General features: G+C 40.6%; 2 protein-coding genes across 5 annotated transcripts in view; one reads left to right on the top strand and one right to left on the bottom strand.

The window, feature by feature from the left end:
- The window catches only part of RALGPS1 (Ral GEF with PH domain and SH3 binding motif 1), a 283,344-nt gene that overhangs the window by 124,137 nt on the left and 132,154 nt on the right, over positions 1–27,053 (bottom strand). The window lies entirely within an intron of this gene.
- ANGPTL2 (angiopoietin like 2) overlaps positions 15,688–27,053 on the top strand; it is a 35,930-nt gene continuing 24,564 nt past the window's right edge. Inside the window, exon 1 of the mRNA XM_054997355.1 lies at positions 15,688–16,110. The gene's annotated coding sequence lies outside the window, so the exon portion shown is untranslated. The remainder of the gene's footprint in view (positions 16,111–27,053) is intronic.

Raw genomic sequence — 27,053 nt, 5'->3', positions numbered from 1 at the left:
GAAAAAAAAAATAACAAAAGGTTGACCAAACACAAAGAGGCCTCTGAACATATAAGGACAAACCATCCGCCCCCCACAATGGATTTAAAATGGTGCATCAGAGAATTCAGTTGAAAACTATAGTGTTCTTTGTTTTATAGAAATAAAGTTCAGTGACATGATCAATGCATAAAAAATCTGTTATTACAAGTGCAGTGACACAAAATAGTTCTTTTGATGAAACACTAATGTAAGAAAATTAAAATGATCTTTGGAAGGTGTCCGCTCTTAAGATAATAATTAAAAAAAGCATTTGCTTCCCTTCATCATTTTCTTTTCTTAATACCCACTTCTCTTTTCTATAGTAAAAAGAAAAAAAGATTATACTTAAAATATCAGGTGTGGTTTACACTTGTTAGAAACTGAAGATGATAAGCGCACATGATAAAAGCCCCGTGGCACAGACTGGTAAGCTGCAGTATGGCTGCTCAAGCTCTGCTCATGACCTGAGTTCGATCCTGGCGGAACCCGGGTTCAAATAGCCGGCTCAAGGTTGACTCAGCCTTCCATCCTTCTGAAGTCAGTAAAATGAGTACCCAGTTTCCTGAGGGTAAAGTGTAGATGACTGTGGAAGGCAATGGCAAACCACCCATGTCCCCCCATGGGTCAGTAATGACTCGGTGCTTGCACAGGGGACTACCTTTACCTTACCTAACCACACATGCACAGGACAGTTAAGTCTTGTCCCTGTCTTGAGCCCTGCAGAGCTAGTGTCACTAGCAGAAACCAGCTGTACAGACGAAGGTTAAAATATAGTGGAAATGGGTTGTAGCATGGCTAGAGAAAGAGAAAAGGTACAGAGATGCACAAGCCTGGAAGGATGTGAAGTTGATGCTTTACGAAATTGATTTGAAATCTCTCACTTGAAAAACAACACATCTGTGCATCTATGTAGCATTTAGCTCATGTTGCTTGAAAGAGAAAACCTACATCAGTAGAAATGCAATTTCTGCTTTTCTTTCATACTATATTTTATCAATGCACAAGGAATGTGCTGAGTATGCTGAATCCTGAATGGATTCTGCATCTTCCTTGTCCTCAGCAACTGCATTTACATATATGTATTTTGCAAGTATACTGTTATCAATGTGTGTGTATAATTTTCAACATACTAGATTTTATTCAATAATTTAGACACATGAACAAATCTTCACTGAGTGACAGACAGGAGACTGCTGGGCAAAAAGTAAATAGCATTACTACATAAGAGCAAACTAAAATGATGGGTTATTTGATTTTAAAAAAATGTTTCCCGGTCACAGCACATTCTTTCCACAATTATTTATATGCAGCTGACACTGCTAATTCTAAATACAGTTTTCAAATATTTGCTCACATGCATTAATATGTGAGCTTGGTTTTATGCAGCCACAAGTTTTTGAGGGACTTTTCCAGTGCAAAACTAATGACATTCATAGGGAATTACTGGAATTTCTGATCACCTCCGTCTTTTCGCATTTTGGCATTGCAAGTAAAATGGTGCCCTCTTTCACTGTAACATGAACCACCCAGCTGACTTTTCATGGGCCAAGGAACATTCTTCCCAAACATCACAGGCCAGTTGATTTCTTCAGTCTCCTCCCTTAGAACATCTCAGAAAGCTAACTGTTTGCCCTGGTGAATGTTTACTACCTACTCAGCCTCTGTCCTAGATATATTAGCTATCTTGCCCAAATTCTTCTGGTATTGCTGCTCGATAGTTAGTCTTTCTTGTCCCTAGTAAAGCCCTTCCAGCTGCCTTCTCTGAGGGCTTTTACTTATCAGCAATAGCATACACCTCAGGAAGTGAGAGACCATTTTTGTGTAATGATTGAAGCTTGCTGACTCCTACAAAGAGATTATGCTATCAAATCTGGAAAACAGAAAATGAATTCTGCAGAGGGATGTTGCCTCATTATTCTTTAAAATATTCTGAGGATGTGAGCAAGACTGTGGACTGGGTGACAGTCATTCACACTATGTATTTTGGGGTTTCAAAAATCTTCTGGCAAAGTTCACTCCTAAAGGCTCCTAGGGAAGATTCTCAGTGAGGTGTATGAGAACAAGGTCCTCTTATGAATGAGTAGCTAAATAAAATGAAAGAAGAAGAAATAAATAGAGGTATGATTAACAACTTTCACTGTGGAGGGAAGTAAGCAGTAAAGTCCTCCAAGAATCTGTTTGGTGAATGATGTTAATTAATTTGTTTTTGTGAAGAAATATTAGGAATCAGGGTGAATAACCAGGATTTGGACCACACACACCCTCTAAAAAATTAGAATGTGAAAATGTCTAAAATCTTATTTCTTATTTCATTGTGGTGTTCTAGTTAATAGTTAGATTAGGACCAGGTAGAATCTGGTTCAAATCCACTCTCATTGAGTCATCTTGGGTCAGTTACTATTTTGGAGTCGAACATGGCTCATTGGACCATATATGATACCCTAAGCTGGAAGAAGAGCAGGCTAAAAATCGAGCTGATAACTGCACACTGGGACTGGTTCCTCGGCCCAGTTCTGAAATCACTCAATAAAGATACCCTGGTGTCATAATAGAATGCATACCAGGAATATAAGCAGCTGGGGCAGAGGCAAGGCTGCAGCGGGTAAGGCAACTTCTCCTTCCAGAGGCTGGAACCTGATAAAAAGGCAGAGGCTACCAAGAGCAGAGCATGGGAAAATTTATTTGCAGGCTGCTTGCACAAAGAAGGAGTAGAGGCAGCTTTCAAGGAAAGGGTATGGGACTGAAGGCAGAGAGGACCAGGCAGCAGAGAGCAATGCCAGGCAGAGCTGCTCCCTAGGTGAGGCAAGGCCAGCGAGCAGGCTCCAAACTTAGGGAAGGGACTTCTCCTGTCTTATGAAGAAGACCAGGAAAGGGCTGACACTGTACAGATGGTGACACTTAGAATTTTTTTAAAACCAAGATCAAGTCTGTATCAAAAATCCAAAAGTGTAGTTAATCGACCTCCACTTTCAAAGAGTCAGTCACACTGACATAACCCATGACAGGGGAAGCCAATTAAAACAAACCAACCTTCACTTGAGAAGGAAAGCATAGTAGGTGGTTACCCACTGGAAAAAGCCAGGGACAGAAGAAAATGCAACCCCTGCCTTGGAGGTTCTCTGATCTCGCAAAAGCCTCTATGCAATTTGTTCAATTGATTGTAATGATGTTTAACATGCATAATTTGTAGCAAAGGCACATGAGGGTACCACAAGTGAAAGGGAAGATAAACTATAATTACTTCTAAAAACATAATTTAAAAGCAAGTTATTTAAGTTGGAATATCAGGTACTTGACCATTAGGAAGCAGTAATTTGCAGCTATATGTCCTTTGATGTTACATGTTTATTAACACAGATTAAACTAGAGGAAAAGATGGTTCCTAATATTATAATGCCATGATTTACAGTAAAAATATTAAGACTGTACAAGCAGCCGTACTCTCATACCTTTGACACTAGCACAGTAAGTGCTTAATTTTTTATTTTTGGCAGCATTAGTTTAACCTAGCTTTTTAGATACAATTTTCCAAGGCTACCATTTTAGTTTTTAGTATACTAATGGAAATTATTTTTAATTAAAAAATAGTTATAACTCAATATGAAATCATCATAAGGAATGTGTGCCCCAGACTGATTTATCGTTATGTTGTAAGAATATCCTTAGATGAAAGTGGATTTTTCTTCATGGATTCTTTTAATACTAATGCTAATATTCATTTCACATGTTCTTTGAAAGAAATATCTACTTAATTAGATGCGGGAAGTGCATTAAAAGTAAAGTTGGATAATATAAGAATGAAGCATAAAATAAGGGGAAACATGACACTTTGTATTCTGAAATCTTGGAAAGACAGTAATTTAATCTGTTTGAAAAAAAACCCTTCTAATCAAGAAAGAAATCCTTTCAAGAATAGAAACCAGAAACCAAAGAAGGTATCTCATGCTGCAATCTCTCTCCCTGTATTAACAAGGCATCTGATTATAACTAAGCAGCATCATTCCAAAACTGCATGAGTAATGAGTAATAATTGGCGGGGGGGGGGGGGGAACAGCAGCAGCTAGGGCAAGCCTCACATTTAAGGCTAAATACCACAGTGAGATGAATATAGCTTTGACCAGGTCTGCCATAGACAATTGGACAGGTCATGCAGCGATGAGACCGTCATAAGGCCAAGACTCTGCTATTAATTAATGACATACAAAATAAAAAGTTCAGTTCTGCTAAATTCAATTCCACCAGCCTGACTTTCAAACAGTTTACAATAAGAAGGAGCATCTTCAGCAAGAGCCTTGTGAGTTTCCTCTAAAAGGCTCAAGAGGCAACTCATTAACAGGATATGTTCAAGTCATCGCTGACTCAAGCTGTTTTTTCTAGAAAGTTCATTGCCTTCTTGTCTCTTCCAGACAAAGCTGGATTAAAATTAACGTCAGGGATATTTCAAGAGATTATGAATGGCTCTCATTATATGCTTTTAGTCAACAGCGTACCATGGGATATCTAACCCTTCCTAATAGCATTCACGTGGTATACATTATCACTAAATGCAGAATCGTAATGACCAGTCTCAGAGATCAGAAATTGTGTAGTTTTCATATAAGGAGCACACAAATATGGACCCCAAGGATGCCATTTCAGATTTTTGAGTTTCAGAATTAGGGAAGCATCTTTTCAACAGTATTTAAAGGCCCTTTCTTAGATATATTTAAAATTAAGTTGCAGATAACTGTATTACTTTAAAAGCGTTTATTTAGATACTTTTAAATACTTTATACGTGTAGCATTAGGAAAACAGGTCACTCACCTTTCTTTTTATAAGCAGAAGGATTAGAGCCTTTGGCAGACTGAAATCATTCAATTTTGTTAAATTTGAGTGGAGGAACTGCCGTTGGATTATGAGATTAATACTACTCAGTTTAAGTCTTGGTAGTTTCCTAAAATTCCTAGACCCTTGTCATGGTGTAACATTCAGTGCCTACGTTCTTTTAAAAACAACACAGTCATGTAGCCCTTCTGAAAATTGTCATGTCCAAAGAAGCCTGTGGATCTTAAACAAACATCATAAACTAAGCCCACTGTTTTCCCAACAGAGAGGCCTTGGAAGTCATTATGGTTTTTAGCTACTTGCCTAATATCTAGGCATTTCATATTAGGCTATGTCAAAGGAATTTTCATATAAACAGAAAGCTGAAATTAGTTTGTCTTTGTTTGATCTCAAGAATAATTTTAAACTACTCATCAGTGATTCTGAAATGTATTGCATCTGTTTAGTTGAGATTCTGCTTCAAAGCAGCTATCTAAACTCTAGAAAGCTCAGCTGTTTCTGAAGACAAAAATGGTACTTCGGACTGAAGAGATGTTGTATAGAACAAAATTACAGGCCAGTGCACATATCACTTTATACTTAACAAAATTCTATACAATAATTCTCTGGAACAGGTAGATCAAAATCATGAGTCTTACTCACAGCTCCCTTTTGTTATCCTAACATTACATAGGCACAAACACCACATATAAGTAAGTGAGTGCAATATGCTAAGAGGCTGAAGGTTGATGTACATGTTAGACATCCCCCACAGACAGTGTGTCTGGGAGTTCCCTGTTGGGATCTTATTTTCAAGCACGTGCAGGACTTATCTGGAGAGGGGATACAGCATAGGAAAAGAATTAAGTACTGGGAATTAAGAATTATGCCTGGGAATTAAGTACTCAGCACAGAACTCCAGGTGAATGTTTGATCCAAAGTCCTTGTGGCAGCCATGTGTAACATGTAAATTGACTATGAATATCCAATTCAAGATTGCGTCCCTGCCAATAGGTGGCCTTAGGCAAGCCTCCATCCCTTAGCATCACATCCCCCCTCCACAGTATGGAGACAGCAATGCTTTCTTATCTTACAAGAAGATCATTAATCTTATTGAGGTAATGCATATTAAGAGCTTAAAATACTCTAAGAAATGCTTAGCATATTATCATGACATTTAGAATTTGAAATCTTTCAAACAACATTATCTGTGAAGTTGCAGGTCACAATTTTATTCAATATAAGAACTGAGATGTGAAGAATAAAACCTTAAAACGATCTATTGCAAGTGACTTGCCACTTGAAATGAATCCTCCCATTGCTGCACACACAACCGACTACAAGGACTGTTGCATGTCTACCAGTTTGGGGCTGGGGGGCGGGGGTTCTGCTTCAAGGAGGAGCCTGAAGTCTCAGCCAGCAGATTTGATAGTCCACACATCATGGGAAAGCAAGCTCCTCTTCCAAGAGGAATTTTGTTTCCCTATAACCAACCCGGAAGGAGAATGCTATTCAAAAACCCCAATAAGGATTCTCAAGGAATACTTCCCAGGAAACAATCCAGCATGAATAAATTTTACAGGGAATAACATTTGGAAGTAGTAGAATTCAGTCAACTCAAGCACAATCTAGTGCAAGAATCTCTAACTGTCCCATTTGCTCCATGTGAATTGTATCTAGGTGTCCTCCACTAGCACAAAATCCAAAAGTCAGTATTGCCAAGAAACGAACCTGACTGTCCTTTCATCTCTGTCTAAATGAAAAGCAAGGCAACTCTATGAGTTAGCTAACATTGTTAAAAAAGGCCACATAAAACTTTGTAAGGTATACAAAGTGCTGCTGAAATGGTATACTGAAGATGAAACAGTTAAAGTGCAAATGGTGAAGTGGGCTATAAACTTTAATAAGGAAATAACAATGGAGGCGTGGGAATACTTGTGGAAGAATACAGTGAAGATCACGACATGCACCAATATTAAAGAGAATGTCTACAAAATGATTTATCGTTGGTATATGACACCAAAGAAAATTGCGCTAGGAAATTTGAACACGTCTAATAAATGCTGGAAATGTAAAAAGCATGAGGGATCTTTGTATCATATGTGGTGGACTTGTGAGGTAGCTAGGCAGTACTGGGGGGAAATAATAAGAGTAATAAGCGAGATTTTACAATTTCAAATTAATAAGAACCCAGAACTCCTGCTACTGAACTTGGGAATGGAGGACATTCCAGCACAATATAGGACATTGCTATTTTACATGACAGCAGCGGCTAGACTTTTGTACGTGCAAAAGTGGAAAGTGCAAGAAGTGCCAACTATTGAGGACTGGATATATAAATTGCTGTACATGGCGGAAATGGACAAAATGACAAGGAAACTGACTAACCTTGATCCAGGACAGTTCAACACGGATTGGGAGAAGCTGAAACAATATTTAGTGAAGAAATGGGAGGTGGGAGGAGAACTGTGGCAGTTTGAAAATTACTGAAATACAATAAAAGTAGAGGGAGGTGACTTTACCGGGGGGTGGAGAGGTAAATGAGAATTTCTAAGCAACTACTTTATTAGACTATTATATATAGCATTAAGTATTATAGGTGTTATTACAAGAATTATAATGATAGAAATTAACTAATTATAAGGATAGAAACTAATTAATTTCATTTCTGGCAATAATTGTATAATGGAGATAACTTTATAATTGCAATGAAGGAATTTAAGTAAGGTGGGAAAATATATATTAATGTATTAAATTGATTGAATTGGTTTGGAGGTATATATGGGTCAAATTGGTTGACTATTTTTGGTGGATAGTTGCATAATGAAAGAATAATATAATTATATAATTAAAACAGTATGAAGATAAGATATGTAGAAAAAGTAATATATAGAGTATAAGTTAAATTGGTTGACTTATATTGAATGTACTGTTTATAGAAGTATCTAAAATTATGCTAAATGAGGGATAAATTGTTTGTCCCATATTGAAGATGAGATTATAAGATAGAGTATAGAGTACCAAAATTAGCTAAATGATTATTATCAAAAGAAAATATGCCAAGAATGTATTATTTGGTTATGTATTATTTAGTTGTTAAAGTAAGTAGGAAGACAGAAGGAGCACTGTGTTATATAGATAAGCTTAGAAGAAAGTGAAAGTCTACGTTTGACAGATAGAATAAATTTAAAATGAGTAAGGGAAAAGGGACAAGGGGTTGGAAAACTGTTGGAAGTCAACAAAAGGGGGGGAAAGGGAGGGGGTTAGAATTGGGGAAATTAAAGGAAACTGATTGTAATGTACAATTTAATGACATCTAATCCAATAAAAAATTTTATAAAAAAAAAAAAGGCCACATAAAACCCCAAATGTCAGCTGACAATAATTGCAAATGCATTATTTTGGAAGGTCAGTAAACATAAGTGTATTGCAACACCTTCGTTTCATGGTTTGAGCTCTCCCTTGGAAGAAGAGCTTGCAAAACCAGGAAACGAAAGAGACAAACCAAAGCAAAATGTTCTAGTCAGTGTTCTATGTATAGCATTGCATCTTGTTTTCGAGACTGCCATGAAGACAGTACAAATTCTATCATGCACTGATGCCTCTGACTGCATTCCTAAGAATACTTCTTGGGACTAAGCTCCATTGAATAAAATGGGAATTCCTACTGAGTATACCAGTTTTAGATTGTTCTCCAAGTATGCTTAAACATTGCAGCCTAAACTTAACAGATTACCACCAAAGGCTTCATCTCATCACACTGCATGTACAAGGACATTTTCAACTACAGTAAATGAAGGTTAGCAAGCAGCTTGAACAAGCATGTCATCAGCTGTGACAATCTTAATTGAAGGTTCCATAGGGAAAGTACCTTAGCAACTGGAGGATAGAATCTCAGCAAATCTTTGAAAAACTGTTTACAATAGGGTGAGAAAAAACAGAAGTCTGGAAGGGCAGGACAGTGTGCAGAAGCTGATGTAAGGTACATGCATAGAGAGGAATTAGCAATGCCTTGGTCACAGAAGGAAAGAACGTACTGAACAAGAAGCAGAAGTACTTCCATTTGATAGCAGACCATTGGTGTTGAAGAAGCCATAGCTCTCTCAGATCACTCCAATTCAGAACCAGCCTCTGATTCCAAGGGGAGTATACAGTATCACCTTCAGGTTCAAGCTAAGTTGGCATCTTTCTGGTGTGTGCAGTTGTCATGGGAAATCTCTAAAACTGTTGAGTTGATAGGATTTGGTCCTGAGTTAGTGCACAAGTACAAGACACCTGATTCTGAGATTACTGGTTTTGAGTGTGTTGATCCCAAGCCATCTCAGTCAGTCTCAAAAACTGATGAGGTTCATCTCAGTCCCAAAGTGTGGGGAAAAGACAATCTCAAGGGAGTTTCAGGTCGGTAGCCATGTTGGTCTGCAGTATAACATCAAGATTCAAGTCCTGTAGCACCTTAAAAACTGACAAGCTTTTCAAAGTACAAGCTTTCAAGAGTCAAAGGCCTTTCATCAGATAAACATAGGAATGGAGATGCAACATTTCTCTCATCTTGTTGATCTTTAACGTACTAGTGGATTCAAATCTTGCTAATCTCAAGATTCGAATCCACTAGTCACATCTTGGTACCAAATCCATTCATGGGGTGATCAGTAGATGGAGGGTGTGAGACAGTTCTTCAAAGGGGGAGCATATCCTTCTGAAGCACGACAATAAATTGAGAGTGGATGATATGCCAAGCAAGTTGAGAGTCAATCCCAATATGAGGAATATTTTCTAGGCAGCAAATATTGCTCATCTCAGGAAATCTGCGAATGAGAGGATGCTAACAGGTAATGAAGTGAATGTTTATGACTCCAAGAATGAGTTCCAGCAGTCCCTAGAGCTGTAGGGAATGTGGCAACTGCCTTGTAGGCCAAGACTCTCAGAATCATGATTAATCATAACAGGGTCAGTCCTGGGTTCTACAGGGAGAGTAGTTATATAAATGCTTCCTAGATTCTTCTGTGAAGGTGTGTTGGAAAGGAGATGAAGTCAACAGGGGTATCTTCAATCTGGCCATCAGAAACCAAATCGACATACTGTACTTCAGGAGAGTCCACTACACTGGAAAAGGGTATCAATGGTTGGGGCTATGTTGAGAATTGGTGGTGATGGAGAGTGCCCTCAAGTTGTATCTGACTTATGGCAACCCCTGCTGGGATTTTCCAGGCAAGAGACTAATGGAGGTGTTTTGCCATTGCCTGTCTCTGCATAGCATCCTGGTCTTCTTTGGCGGTCTCCCATCCAATTACTAACCAAGGCCAACCCTGCTTAGCTTCCAAGATATGACAAGTTTGGGCTTTCCTGAACTATCCAGGACAAGGCACGTTAAATAAAGATACACTGATTTCCTCAAAGCTGCAGTGGTCACCTGTATCTTTTTCATGAACAGTGTTTCCAGGTTAAATACCTTGGCAAAGTACAACCAAGAGTCTCCCTAAGGTGCATTTTTGGGATTCTAACCAAGAATATGGCCAATTTATGCAATCAAACCAGCATTTAAAGATTGTGGATGGAGTGAATAACTGTGTGTGTAAAAGTGTGGAACATTGTATAAAATCACGCAAGCCACTTAGCCACTATGTCCACGTTTACTGCACTGCTTCTTGATCTACTTCTGGAAGATTTACTGTAGCAAGGTCAACACAAACAGTGAAAATGGCAAGGGAAAATTTTATATGTGGTGATTTTTTTTACAGCAGCGATTAACAGCTATTTTCCTAAAACTGTGAGAATACAAAGGTCCAACAAGTCAAACTTAAGACCACTGGCATAAAGGTAAGTTGTTTTCTGTCTTCAGATTCTTGCTCAATCAAACTTTGAGCTGATCGTGTAATAACCAACAAATCTCACTGTACCGACTAAAACGTAAACCAGAGTATGCATTGATGCTGTGTACTCTGATTAGGAATCTGATCGTATTTCTAGATGAGCCAGTTGGATAGTCAGTAACTAAAAAATGAAATAATGTTTTGTTCTTTTTCCATTAGAATCTTTTTCCTTAGCCTCATGAGATGGCTTTTAAAGAGACCGATAAAAAGACATATACCAGAACCTGAATTTTTTTTAGTATGACAAATTTACATTTAGAAAGCTTTGCTAACGTAGTTTCATGCCTTAAGGTTAATGTCAACATACAAGGTGTGGAAATCATTTAACAATCTGAAATTGGTCCCAGAACCTTTAAGACATAGAGCAGGCAGTCACTAATATGCAGTCAAATGCTCTGTAAAATCCTCTTGACTTTAAGTTAGGTCACAGCCAGACACACTTTGTTACCCAAAATCCTAATATTTAGGCCTAAGAAGGAAACCTGTGGATGCAACACCCAACTAATCACAAACTACAGTGTATAAAGCGCTCTGATGAATATTCATGAATGCTCAAAGAATGTCTCACCTTCGTGTTGTAAGATTTATAAACCAGAACTATGCATTATCATTTGTTATTTAGAACCAAGAATTTTTTAAAAAATCAAAATTAAAGGCAATAACCATAGGGCACTTTTATATAATACCTCATTCTTTCAGAGATAATTAGGAGTCTAAATGAATGTCACAATGGCAGACCAGTGTTTCAGGGCTGCTGCTGAACAGTTACATAGTGAGTTTGAGGGTCATTTCATACACAGATGAGACAGAAGGAAGGTGCTAAACTCTCAAAGCTGCCAGCTATGCTGTTTGACTGGAAGACTCTGACCTGGATGGTCTAGGCTAGCCCAATCTTGTCAGATCTTGGAAGCTAAGCAGGGTTGGTCCTGGTTAGTACTTGGTTGGGAAGCCACCAAGGAAGTCCAGGGCTGCTATACAGAGGCAGGCAATGGCAAAACACCTCTGAATGCCACTTGCCTTTAAAACCCTATAGAATCACTGTAAGTTGTCTGCGCTGCGACTTGATGACACTTTCCACCATCAAACGCTAAAAGGGGAACACTGGTTGAAGACAGAGATGGGATGGGGCACTGGCAGGAAATGATTCAACATCCCCTACCAACCGTAAAAAGACTGTGATTCTATCATGTACACTTACACCTTTAATGTAAATTTTGTAGGTTGTTTCCATGTGAACACTCTCCTCTGGATGAGCATTTAACTTGAGCAAGGGTTTGTTTGTTTTTTTGGATGGAAAGGTATCAGTTTCTGAAGGTCCTGCTCACAGTTGCACTAGTTTTCTCAGCCCTCTATTTCTGCCCCCCTTCCATCCCACACACTACCTACCAATTAGGGGGATGTGATCCAGCTTTCTGAACCAGCTTTTATAGCTGGATTTATGATGATTCAGCAAAATACAGCTTTGCTGGTTCAGTATAGAGAATCCCAGATCTGGTCTGGGAAGCAGGATCAAGATGTCCGAATTAATCTGGGTCAATCCCAGTTAATCCGGGAAATGTGGCTTCAGCCTCTTGGCTGGCTGCTTCCTAGGGTTTTCCAAAGAGGGGAGTATATAGGAATAAGGCAGGGGCGGGGGGAGAAAGTTGCCAATCTATGCGGTTCTTCTTATCTGAATAAGGAAAGAGCCTTTTTCAAGCTGTCTACAAGGAGTTTAAAAAGCAGGCTTGGCTCCGAGTAGCCTCCATTTTATGTGGTCTGGTCTTGGAGAAAGACCATGTGCTGCTGAGTGCTGCCGTTGCTGGCTCTCTGATCAGCTCTTTGCCTTTGGGATTTACCTACCCACCACCCACCAGTGCATTTAGTTTTACTTTGGTTTCTTCGGTGTTTAACCAGCCCTCCCCACAAGCATGCTCAGGACAGGGTACAACAATCATAAAATACTATTTCTATGTATATGTGAAAAACAATATATATATATATATATATATATATATATATATATATATATATATATTAAAAAACAATCATAAAATACAATTGCATAGTAAATTTTACAATAAAATTCAGCAATTAAAATCATATATATACAAAACCCTCAGATGGTTGGCTGAACATTCCTGCCCCCGGCATACAAAGAGGAAGTAGACAGACAGACAAGCTGTACTCGAATACAGGAGACCAGTGGGAGGCTCAATGATGGTCCTGACGCTGGCCTCAACCGTAAGCCTGGTGGAACATCTCCGTCTTGGAGGCCCGCCGATATGATACAAGATCCTGGTGGGCCTGAGTGTCCTTAGACAGAGAGTTCCACCAGGTTGGGGCCAGGACCGAAAAGGCCCTGGCCCTGGTCGAGGCCAAACGAACCTCCCTAGGGCTAGGGATCACCAGTAAGTTCTTACCCGCTGAACAAAGTGCTCTCCGGGGCACATACTGGGAGAGATGGTCCCTCAGGTATGCTGGTCCCAGTCTGTTTAGGGCTTTAAAGGTTAAAACCAACACCTTGAAATGGATCTGGAATTCCATGGGGAGCCAGTGAAGCTGCTGTAAAATTGGTGTAATATGTGTCCAGTATGGAACACCCATCAGGACACGAGCAGTAGCATTCTGGACCCGCTGTAGTTTCCGGATCAGACCCAAGGGAAGCCCTGCATATAGTGAGTTACAGTAGTCCAGCCTGGAGGTGACCATTGCATGGATCACTGTTGTTAGGTCCTGGGCTGAGAGATAGGGGGCAAGTTGCCTGGCTTTCTGCAGATGGAAAAAAGCAGTTCAGGCAACAGATGTGACTTGGGCCTCCATAGACAGGGAGGAATCCAAGATCATGCCAAGACTCCTAACCAATGAGACAGGCACCAACGCCCCCCCGCCCAAAGACTGGGAGATGGAACCTCACATTCGACAGCCCATGGCCCAAATACAGGACCTCCGTCTTCGCAGGATTCAACTTCAGTCTGCTCTGCTTCACCCAACCAGACAGGGCCTCCAAAGCTCTCAGGAGGGCATCCGGGGCAGAGCCAAGTCGGCCGTCCATCAACAGATACAACTGAGTGTCATTCACATACTGGTGACAACCCAGTCCGAAACTCTGCACTACCTGGGCGAGGGGGCGCATATAAAGATTGAACAACAGGGGGAGAGTATCGCCCTCTGTGGGACGCCACATACCAGTGACTGGCACGTGGACACCCTCTCCCCCAGCACTACCCTCTGTCCCCGACCGTGGAGAAAAGACATAAGTCACTGCAAGGCCGTCCCTCGGATCCCCACATCGGCAAGACGGCGGGCCTACAACTCATGGTCGACCGTGTCTGACCATGGTGGTCCAACCACGGCACCACTGTAATAGCATCTAGGTTCACCTGAACCCCCACCCCAAAGATCAGATCCAGCATGTGGCCTGCTTGATGTGTAGGAGCAGAAACAAACTGGGAGAGTCCCAGTGCTGCCATGGATGACACCAGGTCCGCAGCTTGAGAAGAGGCGGCATCATCGACATGGACATTGAAGTCACCCAAGACCAATAGTCTAGAATGCTCCAATGCCCACCCCAACACCACCTCTAACAGGGCTCGACAGGGTAGCTACTGGTGCGCTAGGCGGTCGGTACACCAAGTAGATAGCCAAACTCTCCTCTGCATCCCACACCAGGCCAACAATGCCAGCGATCTTTGGTGAGGGGAGTGTCCTGAAGGAAAACAAATCTCGAATGAGTATTGCCTCAAGCACATTTACTCTGTAGCCCAGAAATTTTACCTCATGGTGAAAGATGCTCTGGATCTGGTCTCTTTTTCTCCAGCATGAAACTAACTCACAACTGCACCAGAAGCAGGTTCTGAGAAGCCTGCCAGAGAATCACCTGATTGGTGATGTTAGCACTCTACCCATGCCATGTTTGAGCATCTGGGGGAGTAGCAAGCCACCCTCATGACGTGGCTCTCTGGTTTAGCACTTACTTTTTTGTCAGAGCATGTATTACGCTGCTGCTACCTAACAACTGCTGAAAGCCCTCTTGTCAGCAGTGGAATTGGCAGCCACGGATAGCTGAGGCAAAGAAAGTACAGAGAAACTTGTCTTGTGTATCCTGCATTGTCACTGCAAATGCCTCTGTCATGTGGAAGGAGAGGCACTGACCAAGATCCCTCTCTTCTTTTATATGTAGATAACTGTATAATATACCTTGAGTTCTGGGAATGCTGGGATATGAATCTAAAACAGTAGAACCATCATACAAACTATGCAATGAAGGAACAAAAAAATTTGCCTCTCCAGGAAAATTGTGTAGAACGAATCAAACATGTATGGCTCATCCACTGGACAGATGGTATGGTTATCCCATGTCTTACTGCTGCTGCCTCCCCTGGGGACACAAGTGATCTCATCCCAGTTCTGGTATGCCCCAAAATGGAGAGGTGGAATCAGGAAGCTGAGGATGTGTGTGTGTTGAACACAATCCAGCATTCTCCGTTGAAAAAAGCAACTGCTAAACCAGTATCTTCAGGTCTAATCATTATAATGCAAGTATTACAGTACAAACCATTACAAATGATGATTCACAGTTAATTCAGACTCAACCAAGGAGGAGGAGGAACACTCATGGGCAGGAAAAAAGGAGGTAAAAAACAGTTATATAATCTCAAACAGAAAACTGCACCCTGCCTTAAGCAGCACTGATTAAAAACTATAGGAAGTGTTGCTATCTTCCTAAGCAATTTGTGGATTTTCAGCGTCTCTGCTACTCCTTAAAAAAGTCCAGCGAGTCAGCCTCCCACACACCAGATTGCTCTGGGCTGCCGAGAGCTGTGACATCACTGGGTAAAAGTTTGGCTTCGGCCAGCCCTCTACTGTTTGTGGTTAAGGGGAGGCCCTGAACGTGTCTATTGCTGGTGGATCCCTTGCTCTTGTGGGAGGGGGAAGCGGAGCTTATCCAACCAGAACTTGTCTGCTTACCGCATGCTTGGTTATCTGTTTTTTTCCTCCTTCAGCATGTAAATCCACCACAAAGAAGCTGAAGTTCAAATAGGGCTGTTTTAGCCTCGCTTGAAATGATGGATTCAAAGCTTTGCAACTAAAATGCAGGAGAGCTGGAGTTCCTGAAAAGCTGCAGCCTATTGTCCCTCAGGGTCTATAGTATGTGAACTGACGGATAAGATTCTGCAATCAAGTTAAAGGGACGACAGCAAACAATAAGGAGCTAACAGGACTGCAATAACCTTATGTTTTTATTCTTCCAAGAACAGTACAAATGCATTAAGCTTTTCTGCAAACCAATCTAGGTAGCCTTAATTGCTGATGAATTTATTTATTTTGGTGCAATCAGCGATGTCATTATTTCTGTGGATGAGCCAGCGACTGAGTCTTTTATTTTTTAAAAAAAACAACTTTAAAGCTTGAAAAAAGAAGTCCCAAGGAAACAGGGTAAGAATGTGAAAAGCGTCATATTTAAAATCAATTCTTATTTTAATGCCATGAAATAATTTTAAAATGCTATTATAATTTAGTAAACAAAGCCAGACTTTTGTTAAGTTTTGATTTACATTTTCCACTAAACTATCAATTAATGTGATAAACATAAATGAGAAATTAAAATAAATGCACCTAAACTTCCAAATATTAGGGGGTTTGCATGCTTTTTCTTGATTTTTACTTCAAACATATGTTTGTTAACTTGGCCTAAAATGTCAAAAATATAATTTTAATTTTATATTAAATTCAACACAGCATTGATCATACATGTGGCAAAAACACTTTCCCCCCTAAAATGCTTTACAGCAAAACCTCTACTCTTTGTACTATTTCTTTGAAAGGACTATTGTAATACAACCCAGGAAGCTGGTCTTTTACTTTTCTCTGACATGCTGATCAGATTAAGAGACACAGAAAGTTCCTCTAAGTTCCTAGAATATCAGCGTGTTTACAATTTTTAAGTGAAAACTTTTTTTTTAAAGAGAGGTCCAAATCAACCAAAGTATTACTGGAATATTTCTTGCAACAGCATGTACGATAAGTGCCAAATGTGAAATCTGAAGCAAGAATGATAAGATCGAACAGTGTTGCAAAACTCTTATTTTGACACTTAGCATTTGAAACAGAAAGCAAAAAGTGTTAATATATCTTTCAGCATGCCTTGGCTTAAGAGAAAATAAGGTGAGGCTACCATTAAAGGGGAATAAGAACAAATATAGCATTTGGGTTCAACTTTCCTAGGAGAACATTCAACAAAAAGATGCTGTATAGTAAATTTCTGTTTGACCTAGAAGAAAAGGTTGTGGAGACAATTATGGGCTTGTCTTCTTTTGCAAACAATATTAAGGAAGAAAGGGAGAAGACATTGGATAGGTAATCCTTTGAAATCTCTAAAGGCATTTTGTTACCATTTCAAAACAAACATTATCAAAGAATTGAGGATCTTTGTTTTTACAGTATTCCATTGGTCATCCATCCCCCCCCCCTCCCAAAACCATCTCAGCCAGTGGGAAATTAGGGCTCTCAACCAAATGAAAAAGTTTGAGTTTACCTACCTAGTTAAAACAGTGAGAAAGTAACGGCTGCTTCTGCCGCTTCACATTAGCTCAGTCACAAAAAAGCATGCAGGGGGAATGTCTTAAGTTGGGAGAATTTTGATGTTAAAAATATTTACTATTGGGTCATTTTTATATAAGGAATATTTTGAGCATATGTTAAATATTGTTCAAGAAAACTCCCGCATCCACACCTACCCACTACCCTCAAGAAATCTGTATCCCTGAAGCATGTTTAACACAGCTACTGTTCTCTCATTTTCCAGGAGTGCCCCCCACCCTCATAGTTCTACTTAGAAAGGGTTCAGGGCCAGCCCAGCTTTCAGACCTTCATACTGTCACCAAAGTATAACTCGGAGATGAATATCAGCTGAACCTTTTGCAAGAACCAATTCTAAACACTTAATCTTGGGGTGACTTTAAAGACTGCCTTGTGCTGGAGGAAATAATTGGCTGACTTTTTAACACAAAAAATTTCCTGGTAGAATTTTTTCATTTGTTTAATAGCTATTAAATTTGACTTTCAGTACGAACGAGCATCTGATAAGGAATATCAAATCCATGGATGCATTTTCACAGCTGATAAAATGTGCAGAAATCTCACACTGTTAGTAACTGAACTCTAGCAGAAAGGATATTGTCAGAATAGGGCTTGCTAGATCTCAATCCCACAACTTGTTTTGAACTCAAGACACATGAAAAATAATAGTAAAATGGAGAGCGCTCTCTCAACATCAAGTAGCCACAGCTGGTCCTCTACACCTGGCATTAAGAAGCAGAACTTCTGGATCAAAGGGTGATGACTTCAAGGCTGATACCTTATACCTCTTACTTTACAGACTGGGGATCTTATTTAGCTATATTCCATTCTATAGCACAATGGATCTTTATGGTTCCAATATCTGACCAGGAAGTCAAACTCCCTGAAAGTTCCATTAGTTTGCACTGATCATAATTGTGAGCACTATTCTGATCACTAGCAGCCTGCAGATACAACCAAAACACATCATTACCTCGTGGTGGTTCCTCATCCAACATCTAGGAGCCACTGCTATAGCAAAATGCCAAGTAAAAGGTTATGTATAGGCTATTTTGCTGGAGGAATGAAGAAAAGATAATATAAACCAAGGGAGGATTGCAACAATCTCAGAGTATTCAGAACAACAAATTGTTTTGTCACAATTACAATTTTTGAGAAATTCAGATTGTAATTACCAGTCCTGAATTTTCTATATTCCACCTAGTCAAAATGCCCGGTAAAATACTTTTATGCAACTAGAAATGTAAAAGATTTTCTTTTAAACAATGATTTTTAAGTAAATAAAGTAACAGAAACTTGTTTACTAAGACACTATTTGTATATATCTACAAATAAACATCTAAGCTTTCTGAGATCTGAGCAATCTAACTGGCTGCTGCTACTGTGTTATGTTTCAGAGGAATTTAGGGATTCTGTCCCCCCCCCCCCCTGTTTTTGAGGCTCTTCTTATCTCCCAAAAGGAAGAATACCCCCAAGTGCCTATTGCAATCTGGTATGTTAATATATGGGCCCAGACCCAGGTTTATTTTTTCAAGAAGAAATACCACATGGCTGAACACTAGGCCTTTCACAACTTCTCATTCAGTTGGGTATTAAACTCTGCTACTTATGAAAATTGCTCCAAAAGGTCTTGGTACACCATTCAGCCTGGGAGCTGTTATGAAGAAAAGTCTTCAAAAAAATCTAATGGAGCCCAGTTGTCCAGCTGGAGTGACTATTGTATGATCAAATATGAATTGTAGAGCCCTTGACTATCCTTTGCTCAGTCATATACAAATCAATAATGAAAAAGCTGGTAAACTGATTTCTTCTATCCTTTCAGAATGAGTTGTAATCCTTATCTCATTTTATCCTCATAATATATTGGTAAGGCAACCCAGGCTTGTTTATACATTACAAAAAGTTTTCCAGGTGGCATGCCTTTGACACTAGGTTCCCTGGAAAATTTCAACTAGCCCATAGTAACTTAGCAAAGGGTACCTAATTTGGTTCATGACTGAGTCTTCCATAGCTAAACTTAAAATTCTATACTCTGAAACACACTGGCTCTCTAAGCAGACTCCTTCAAGTCAGAGCTGAATTGATATCCCCTAAGGTTTTATATTCTACCAGATGAGCCACAGAGGGGCAATACATGCATGATGTACTATTTATTGGTAACACTGGTGAAAGATAGATCAAAATATGTCACAGAATGGATGCATCAAAGAGTTTTCATGCCTCTAGAAGAGCTGGCATAAAACTATCACATGCTTCTGACTAGGGATGTTACAGACAGAGTTTAAGGCAGTGCCCATTTGGTAATCTGCAACCCAGTCATCCCTGCTTCTGCAATCCATCTCTTTTTCCCTGCCCTTAAATTCACAGGTAAGGAAACAAAAAGTCTTCTTTCAGTCCAGGAAAGTACTTTCTGAATGGTATTTCTTTTACCAAAACAAAAATAAAAGCCATAAGAAAACAGAAACTTATTAAGTTGTGCTACTGGACCTTATGGGCCATAAGTTTCCTACTTTATTCAGTAGTACTCAGTCTGTGTCATGTGGAGAGCCACATTTGCAATTACCATCAACTAAAAAGAGTCACACACTACTGTATGTCCTGTTTGCTCGGGTTACCAGCTCCAGGTGGGAAAATTCCTGGATATGTTAAGGATGGAGCCCGGGGAGGGCAGCGTTTGGGGTGGGGAGGGACCTCAACAGGATATAATGCCATACAGTCCGAGACAGCTATTTTCTCCAGGGGAACTGATCTCTGGAGATCAGTTGTAATTCCAAAAGATCTCCAGCTACTACCTGGAGGTTGGCAACCATGTTTGCCACCACCTCTCCCAAAACCCACAATAACATAACATGCAACTATTCATACGAAATCTATAACCTTTTAAATGACATGAGCATGTAGGACTCTCTCATTACCACGGTTAATTTGGTACCGCTAAGCAGGAAGGCTTGGACTTAGAGAGACACTGTTGAACCTGTACACATTTTCTTTCCCTTACCGTCTTTCTTGCTTTTCCCCTGGCATGAGGTTTGCAGCTTGAGTGAAAGCAAGATGGTTGCATCTACTCTGCCTTGTGTCAGGGACAGAGAAGGCAGCACAGATGGAAGCTTGCTCTGAGCTGGCCAGCAGCATCGTGAAGCCTCTCTTTGAAAGAAGTGTGTGCATCCTTAACTTGCCCTTCTACCATCTCACCCTCTCTCCCAGCATGATGCACAGCAGCTCAGGCAAAAGAACACGATTGCCAAAGTGCCCAGAGGAGAGCAAGCTGGCCTTGGAGAAACGGGAGTAAAATCCCCACCATCCTACAGTGGCCAGTTTGCTCTTTTCCTGGGTGGTTGCTGAGGTGATGGTTTTATTATCTCTTCTCTATGGCCAACTTGTCCTAACAGCTGCCTCGGTGCTGGGATGAGAGTTCAGAGGCTGCAGAGAGCAGTGGGGGCTGTTGGAGAAGACAGGCCCTTTACTTCCATCCCTAACTCACAGCTTACCCATCCTTCAGTCCCTCCAGCAGTGGTTATTTCAACATGGGAACCACCTGCCAACCACAAAGGTCACCAGGCAACCATCTTGCCCTCTTTATTGAAATATGGGGGGGGGGCACATTGGGAGATGATGCTCAGAAGAGCCATGAGGTATCAAAGAGCCACATATGGCCGCCAAGCCACTGACTGTAACTTAGCTAGGATAAGGGAGGATCTATGCCACTTGCTTAATGAGCAAGCTACCTACGCTGGCACAGGTTTGCATTTCTGACCACACAATCACTTTTATGGAAACAGTTAGATCTCTATCTTGTTAAAAGAAAAGGTGAAAAAGTCAGGAACAGCACAAGCCTAAAAGCTCAAGCTACTTTCCCTATCAACTATTTAGAGTCAAACATTACCAAAAGGACAACTTCTAACAGCTATTTTTAAAAATCTACTTTTTTTCTAATAATGAGACGTGTTCCTTAAACAGTACCAAAGCCAAAGGCAACATTGCTATAAGGATTCTTGGTGGCTGAAACCTAAACCAAGTGTGAGGTACACCTCCACAGGGAGCACTGACAGCTGCCAAGGAAAGCACGAGTTCTGTTCTCACCACTTTCAACACGCTTCTTGACTTGGGTCATGAAGAAGAGGCAGGAATCCTAAAAGCTTCGCTTGCACTGTGCCTCATCCATTGCCAGGGCAGGCTTTTGCTGTGCAGCATGTCCTTCCAGTGCTAGGCACTTTTTGGCTTACTCAAAGACACTAATCTTGAGAAAGTGAAAGGGCTTAGCGTAAGAGGAATGTGCTCCACAATGGAAATGGATGCAGCACAAGATGAAGCAAGGCTTAGGGCCCAAGCCACAGCACCCTTCTTTATCCTTATTTAATTAATATAAGACACATGCCATATACCTTTGTGATGACTGCCAGGATCAAGCAACTGTCTATTTTGGTAAGGTGCTTTTAAAAAAATCGATATTGCTTATCCGAAAGACCTGAAAGGATGATCTATACCCATTCTTCTGAACTTCCCTCGGTTTACTTTGTCTTGTTACCCTTGATATTGGGAGTTAGTGGGCATAGCTAGGCTAATCAGCAGTTGGTTTTGACCTGATTACACTTGAGTAGGTTCAAATAGCTGTGTGACTTACGAAGGCAAAATTTGAAAACCAACTGGGTTCTCATTTATGTCACAATAAATAGGGTAAAACTTTAAGATGCCACTAGACTAATTTTGGTTTGGTTGCATATCTCTTACTAGAGCACTGTTTAATTGACAATTCATAGAATATTATTTTATTACTAATATTATAAAGATCTTCATTTTGACCATTCTCTGGCCATTCCCAGCATGTATTTCAAAAGTGCTAGGAGGGAAACAGATACAATATGATATGATATGCCCTCAATACCTGCAAGCCAAGTGGAGGAGAAGACTTCCTGTTTCTATGAAGGGGCCTTATTGCACTACCAAAGTTTTTAAAAAATGGCCAGAAATGTGCTTAAGGATAGGGCATGGGGAGAAACAGCCTCCAAGTAGCAAGGGAAAAGGCACTGAAAATTCAGAAGGAAATTCAAAATAGAAGAGAGAAAAGGGGAAGGGACTAATGATATGGTGATGTCATAGGCACATTCCAATAAATGCTTTTGACACTTACGCCACCACCTTCCACACAGAAAAGCATGCCATGGCAGTCCTGCTTGCAGAATAAACAACTGCTGTTTCCCAGCAACTAGAGTGTAGGGAAACAAGTGAGTTATTAACAGTTGGTGCACTAGAAAACATTATATAGGTAGATTAATGGTAGCTGTGCTGTTCACCTGAGAGAAGTGGTCTGGAATGTCCCCAAAGCAAAACACTTCAGAAATAAATAAATAGTGGCGCTCCCATTCTTAACGGTATTGTAAGTTTAACAGTTATATTTTTTAGCTTCCCTCAAAAGTCCAGTATAATTTCCTGTTAAAAGTTACCTTCTGCTACCTCAGAAAGTCTGGAATACCCACATCTGAAAGTGTTGCAAATTCCTTTAGTAAGAATAAGGGAAAAATCTTAAGTATACTTTATGAGTGGGGAGGGGAGGCTTTCTCAAAAACGCAGACTTTCAGTTTGGAACACAAAACAAATTCATGATACTTCAAGGTTTATTTCATTTTACATCACTTATACCCTGCCTTTCTCCCTAATGGGAACCCAAAGCGGCTTACATCATTCTCCTCTCCTCCATTTTATACAAACAACAATCCTGTGAGGTAAGTTAGGCTGAGAGAGTAAGTTAGGCTCACGGTCAGCCAGCAAGCTTCCGGGGCAGAGTAGGCCTTCAAACCTTCGTCTCCCAGATTCTGATCTGGCACTGGAACAATGACACCACATTATCTGTGTGAGGCTTTCCTTTTGTTTTATATCTTAATCGTAATCTACTGTGGTATTATATATATATGAACTAGCAAGGCAACTGAAGTCAGGCAGGCCACATTTTCCTCCTCTTTTTGCTAAGAAAAATATATACTGGTAAAGATAAAAAGTAGAAATGATATCTGCAGTGGAAAGGGTTCTTGCAGTGTTGCCCTTAGTTTTCATTTCCCAGACATCAGTTACATAACATCACAGCACTTTAAAAACATTTTCCCCATGCCACTGGGGGACCTGCCACTGCAGATGCACTGGACAGTGGACATATGACTATATAAATATCTAACTGTGTTATTATTTTATTTTCAGCACAAAAGAAGGATGAGGGACAAAAACATTCCCAAAAGATCCTTCCAAAAACCTTTTCAAGCCTATTCACTGGCTTTAAGATCAGACTGGCTGCTGTATAGGGATCCCAGACCCCCCCCCCCCGGTGGGGTGTCTGTGGATTCCCCGCCCCTGCTCCACTTACCTGAGCAGCAGGGGGGCATGCACCTTCCTTGCATGCTCCCCTGCGGTGTGGCACGCTCCCATGTGCCACAGCTGCCAGGATCGGGGCCGTTTGGGGGCTGCTGTGGAGCGCGGGAGAGCTCCTGTGCTCTGCAGCGCTCAAAACGGGCCTGATCCATGGTAAACAGGGCCCATTTTCAGCAACTGCAGAGCGCAGGAGTGCTCCTGCGCTCTGCAGCACCTCAAAAACGGGCCTGATCTGCAGCAGAATGGCCTGTTTCTGGCGCTGCGGAGCGCAGGAGTGCTCCGCAGCGCCCGAAAATGGGCATGCCCAGGGGCTGTGCGATGATGTCACTCCTGAAGTGACGTCATCGCGCCTGTGGAGGGGGCGCCCGCACGCTCTGCGCGTGCACCCCCCCCTCTCCCCAAAGGTAAGTGCCAGGCCCTGTCCCCCGCTGGGAGGTTGAGGGGGCCTGGCAACGCTACTGCTGTATCATTTTTATTTTTAAAACAGCCTTCTTCCTAATAGCAGAGACATTTAGCATATTTGATTTGATTACTACATCATTGAAGGCAAACCAAACTCATTCAGAGTGAGGCTCAGGGCTTTTTTCCAGCAGGAACGTGGTGGAACGGAGTTCTGGCACCTCTTGAAAATGGTTACATGGCCAGTGGCCCCACCCCCTGATCTCCAGACAGAGGGGAGTTGAGATTGCCCTCTGCTCAGTGGCACGGAGGGCAATCTCAACTCCCCTCTGTCTGGAGATCAGGGGGCGGAGCCACCGGCCATGTGACCATTTTCGCCAAGGGCAATTTAAATGTTAAAAAACTCCCCCCTTGTTCCAGCTGGCCCAAAGTGACATCATTGTGCGGTCCTGAGTTCCATCACTGAGTCCTACCACCTCTTTTCCCAGAAAAAAAGCCCTGGTGAGGTTTATTCAAGCTTCTTCAACCCTCGCTTTGAACTAAGCTTAGTTTCCCCCCGTGATGTCATCATATAACTATATCTTGTTGTGTACACCATTGATACTAGGAAGAAGGGAGATTTGAAAGAAAAAAGGCACTAAAGCTGCTGTTATTGGGACTGCAAAGAAGTTCAAAATAGATTTATCATCTGAATGTAGGCGTAGGTCGAATATTAGCTGTTGAATATGTATGGCAGATGAGATATAAGGACGTCAGAATTTGTACCTTCTTTCTGTGGCACCCCCTCTCTTCTTAAAAGTAATAGAAAATGGTCACTGAAAAGTTTGCCACAAAGGATGCTTGGTGTGTGTGTTTTTGTGAAAAGCACTCTCAATCTTGATTCAAGCCTAGATATACTGTACATGCATTAACAACAAAAATCTAAATGTTTGCACGCAGCAACAACTTTCTTCTTAAAAGTGTAAACTTTTCCAAACAGAATAAAAAATTACTGAGATTACAGCAGAATGAAAGAGCAAGCATGAAATTGCACAAGGCTGTTACTGAGACACCTCAGAAGATACTTATATAACTAAAAATATTGCTGCTTCATCTGTCCAACACACTTCTCAACCATTTTGGATTCAGAGTCAACCCAACTACAGAAGCAGTCTAGAAGAGATGAAAATATTTTGAGTATGCAGTATGAGATGTTTTCCCAACAACACCTGTTGTAAGGGAAAATATTCTAGCATATTCCCCTCATTTGGAGTAGCATGGTTTCTCAGGTTTGATCTATTTCAATGCTCACTAAATTTGGTTATGCAATTCTTTCTTTAGCATTTAAGTACTCTCTTGCCCTGTTTAAGACAAAATTCTATTACTATTACTGGTGGTGGAGAGTGCTATCAAGTCATAGCTGACTAATGGTGACCCCTGGTGAGGTTCTCATGGCAAGAGACTAACAGAGATTGTTCGCCATTGCTTGGCTCTGTAACCCTGCTCTTCACTGGCAGTCTCCCATCCAATTACTAACCAAGGCCAACCCTGCTTAGCTTCTGAGATCTAATGAGATCAGACTCACCTGGGCTATCCAGGTACTACAATGTTATTAACACAGTATAATTAAGTCCTGACATTAGCAAAACATAGAGGTAAATACCTATTTAATGTCATGGGGCCAATCTCATAAAACATTGCAGACATTCTATTTGTGACAAAAAACAAAACATGCTATATATCTTAACTTAGAGTAGAAGATTCTTAGTAAATATAACAAGAAATTCTTAATAAAGGCCTTACAATGAACAGAGTAATTCCCATAGCGAGTCTTTTGCATTTCACTTGTAACTTGTAATGTCAAAGCAAATCTCTCCCCCCCCTTCATTTTCAGGATTGGAGGGGGGGGGGAAGAGAATGTAATATCTTTTCTTTGGTTATTTGTTTTCTTTCTACATATTAGATGACCGGAACACTTCCAAATTGCATTTCCTAAAGCCCAATTCGTTGAACAATTGTTGAAAGAGCAAACACAATCAAATCCATTACTACTTCTTACCCTTTGCCATCTACCTGAATAGCCAGACCAAGTGCTAAGAAAGCAATCTTGATCCGTCAGTGTCAATGAGAGCTTTGCCACTCATTTCAGAGTGAAGTCAGTCTCTTTGTGAGGGAAGTTGGTTAAAAAAAACAAAAAAACAAAGATCAAACACACTCTCATGATCTGGGCTTCCTCTTTGCAGAGGCAAAGTTGAAACAGAGCCAGTGAAGTCCAATGGTAGGGTGCTAAATGCTGATCTGGACTATATGGTTGAAGTCAGGATTTACTGCGTGGCTCCTTGAACAAGTGGGCGAGGCCACTTCAGTCCCAGTTCCACATCTGTAAATAATAATAGTGTAGGTAACACAGTATAAAAATGTAAGCTCATATAGTTTGTTTTCATGCTGTGGATTTTCTATGCCTGAACTGCCTCAAGTAGGTCTCTGGCAAGGCGGCTTATACATTTTCTAAATAAATAAATAAAGTACTATAAAATTTTTCAGCAGTATTGAAGACTGATACAACATACCTGTCCCATATTTCCTGTGTCCTACAGATCATTATACAGGTGATCTGTTCATTTCTTATTGGAGGAGTAACTTTTGTGAAAGAATGGTTATTTTTTTATAGTTATGACTTACGAGTCTCTGTGTCGTAACTGTCACTCTCACAGTAGAGAAACATTGTAAAATGGAGCAAAAAGGGGTTTTAGGGGAAAAGTGAGATTCAATTCATGACAAATAGGGATTTGTGAAGACAAAAAAAGCTTGAAAGCCAGACACTGAAGCAAGAAATCTCTCTGTCTCTCCCCATCGTTTTACACCTACTATACTGAAGACATTTTCAAGAATAGTTCAACTGTGTAAAGTATGAGGGTTGGAAGCTTGCCAGGGTCACCAAGTGTGACTTGCTGTGTAAACGCTGGTTATGCAAGTTAAAGCTGTTTAAGAGAGTTTTAATTTATGTTTCCAATTTCTTCAAGATTTTGAATGATGTTGCTTTCAAGACACAGGGCTCGTTTGTA

Source organism: Eublepharis macularius, chromosome 14 (genome assembly GCF_028583425.1).
Source record: "Eublepharis macularius isolate TG4126 chromosome 14, MPM_Emac_v1.0, whole genome shotgun sequence".
In the NCBI taxonomy this organism is placed as follows: domain Eukaryota; kingdom Metazoa; phylum Chordata; class Lepidosauria; order Squamata; family Eublepharidae; genus Eublepharis; species Eublepharis macularius.
The sequence above is the reverse complement of the archived record's forward strand: the minus strand, read 5'-3'. Positions and strand labels throughout refer to the sequence as shown.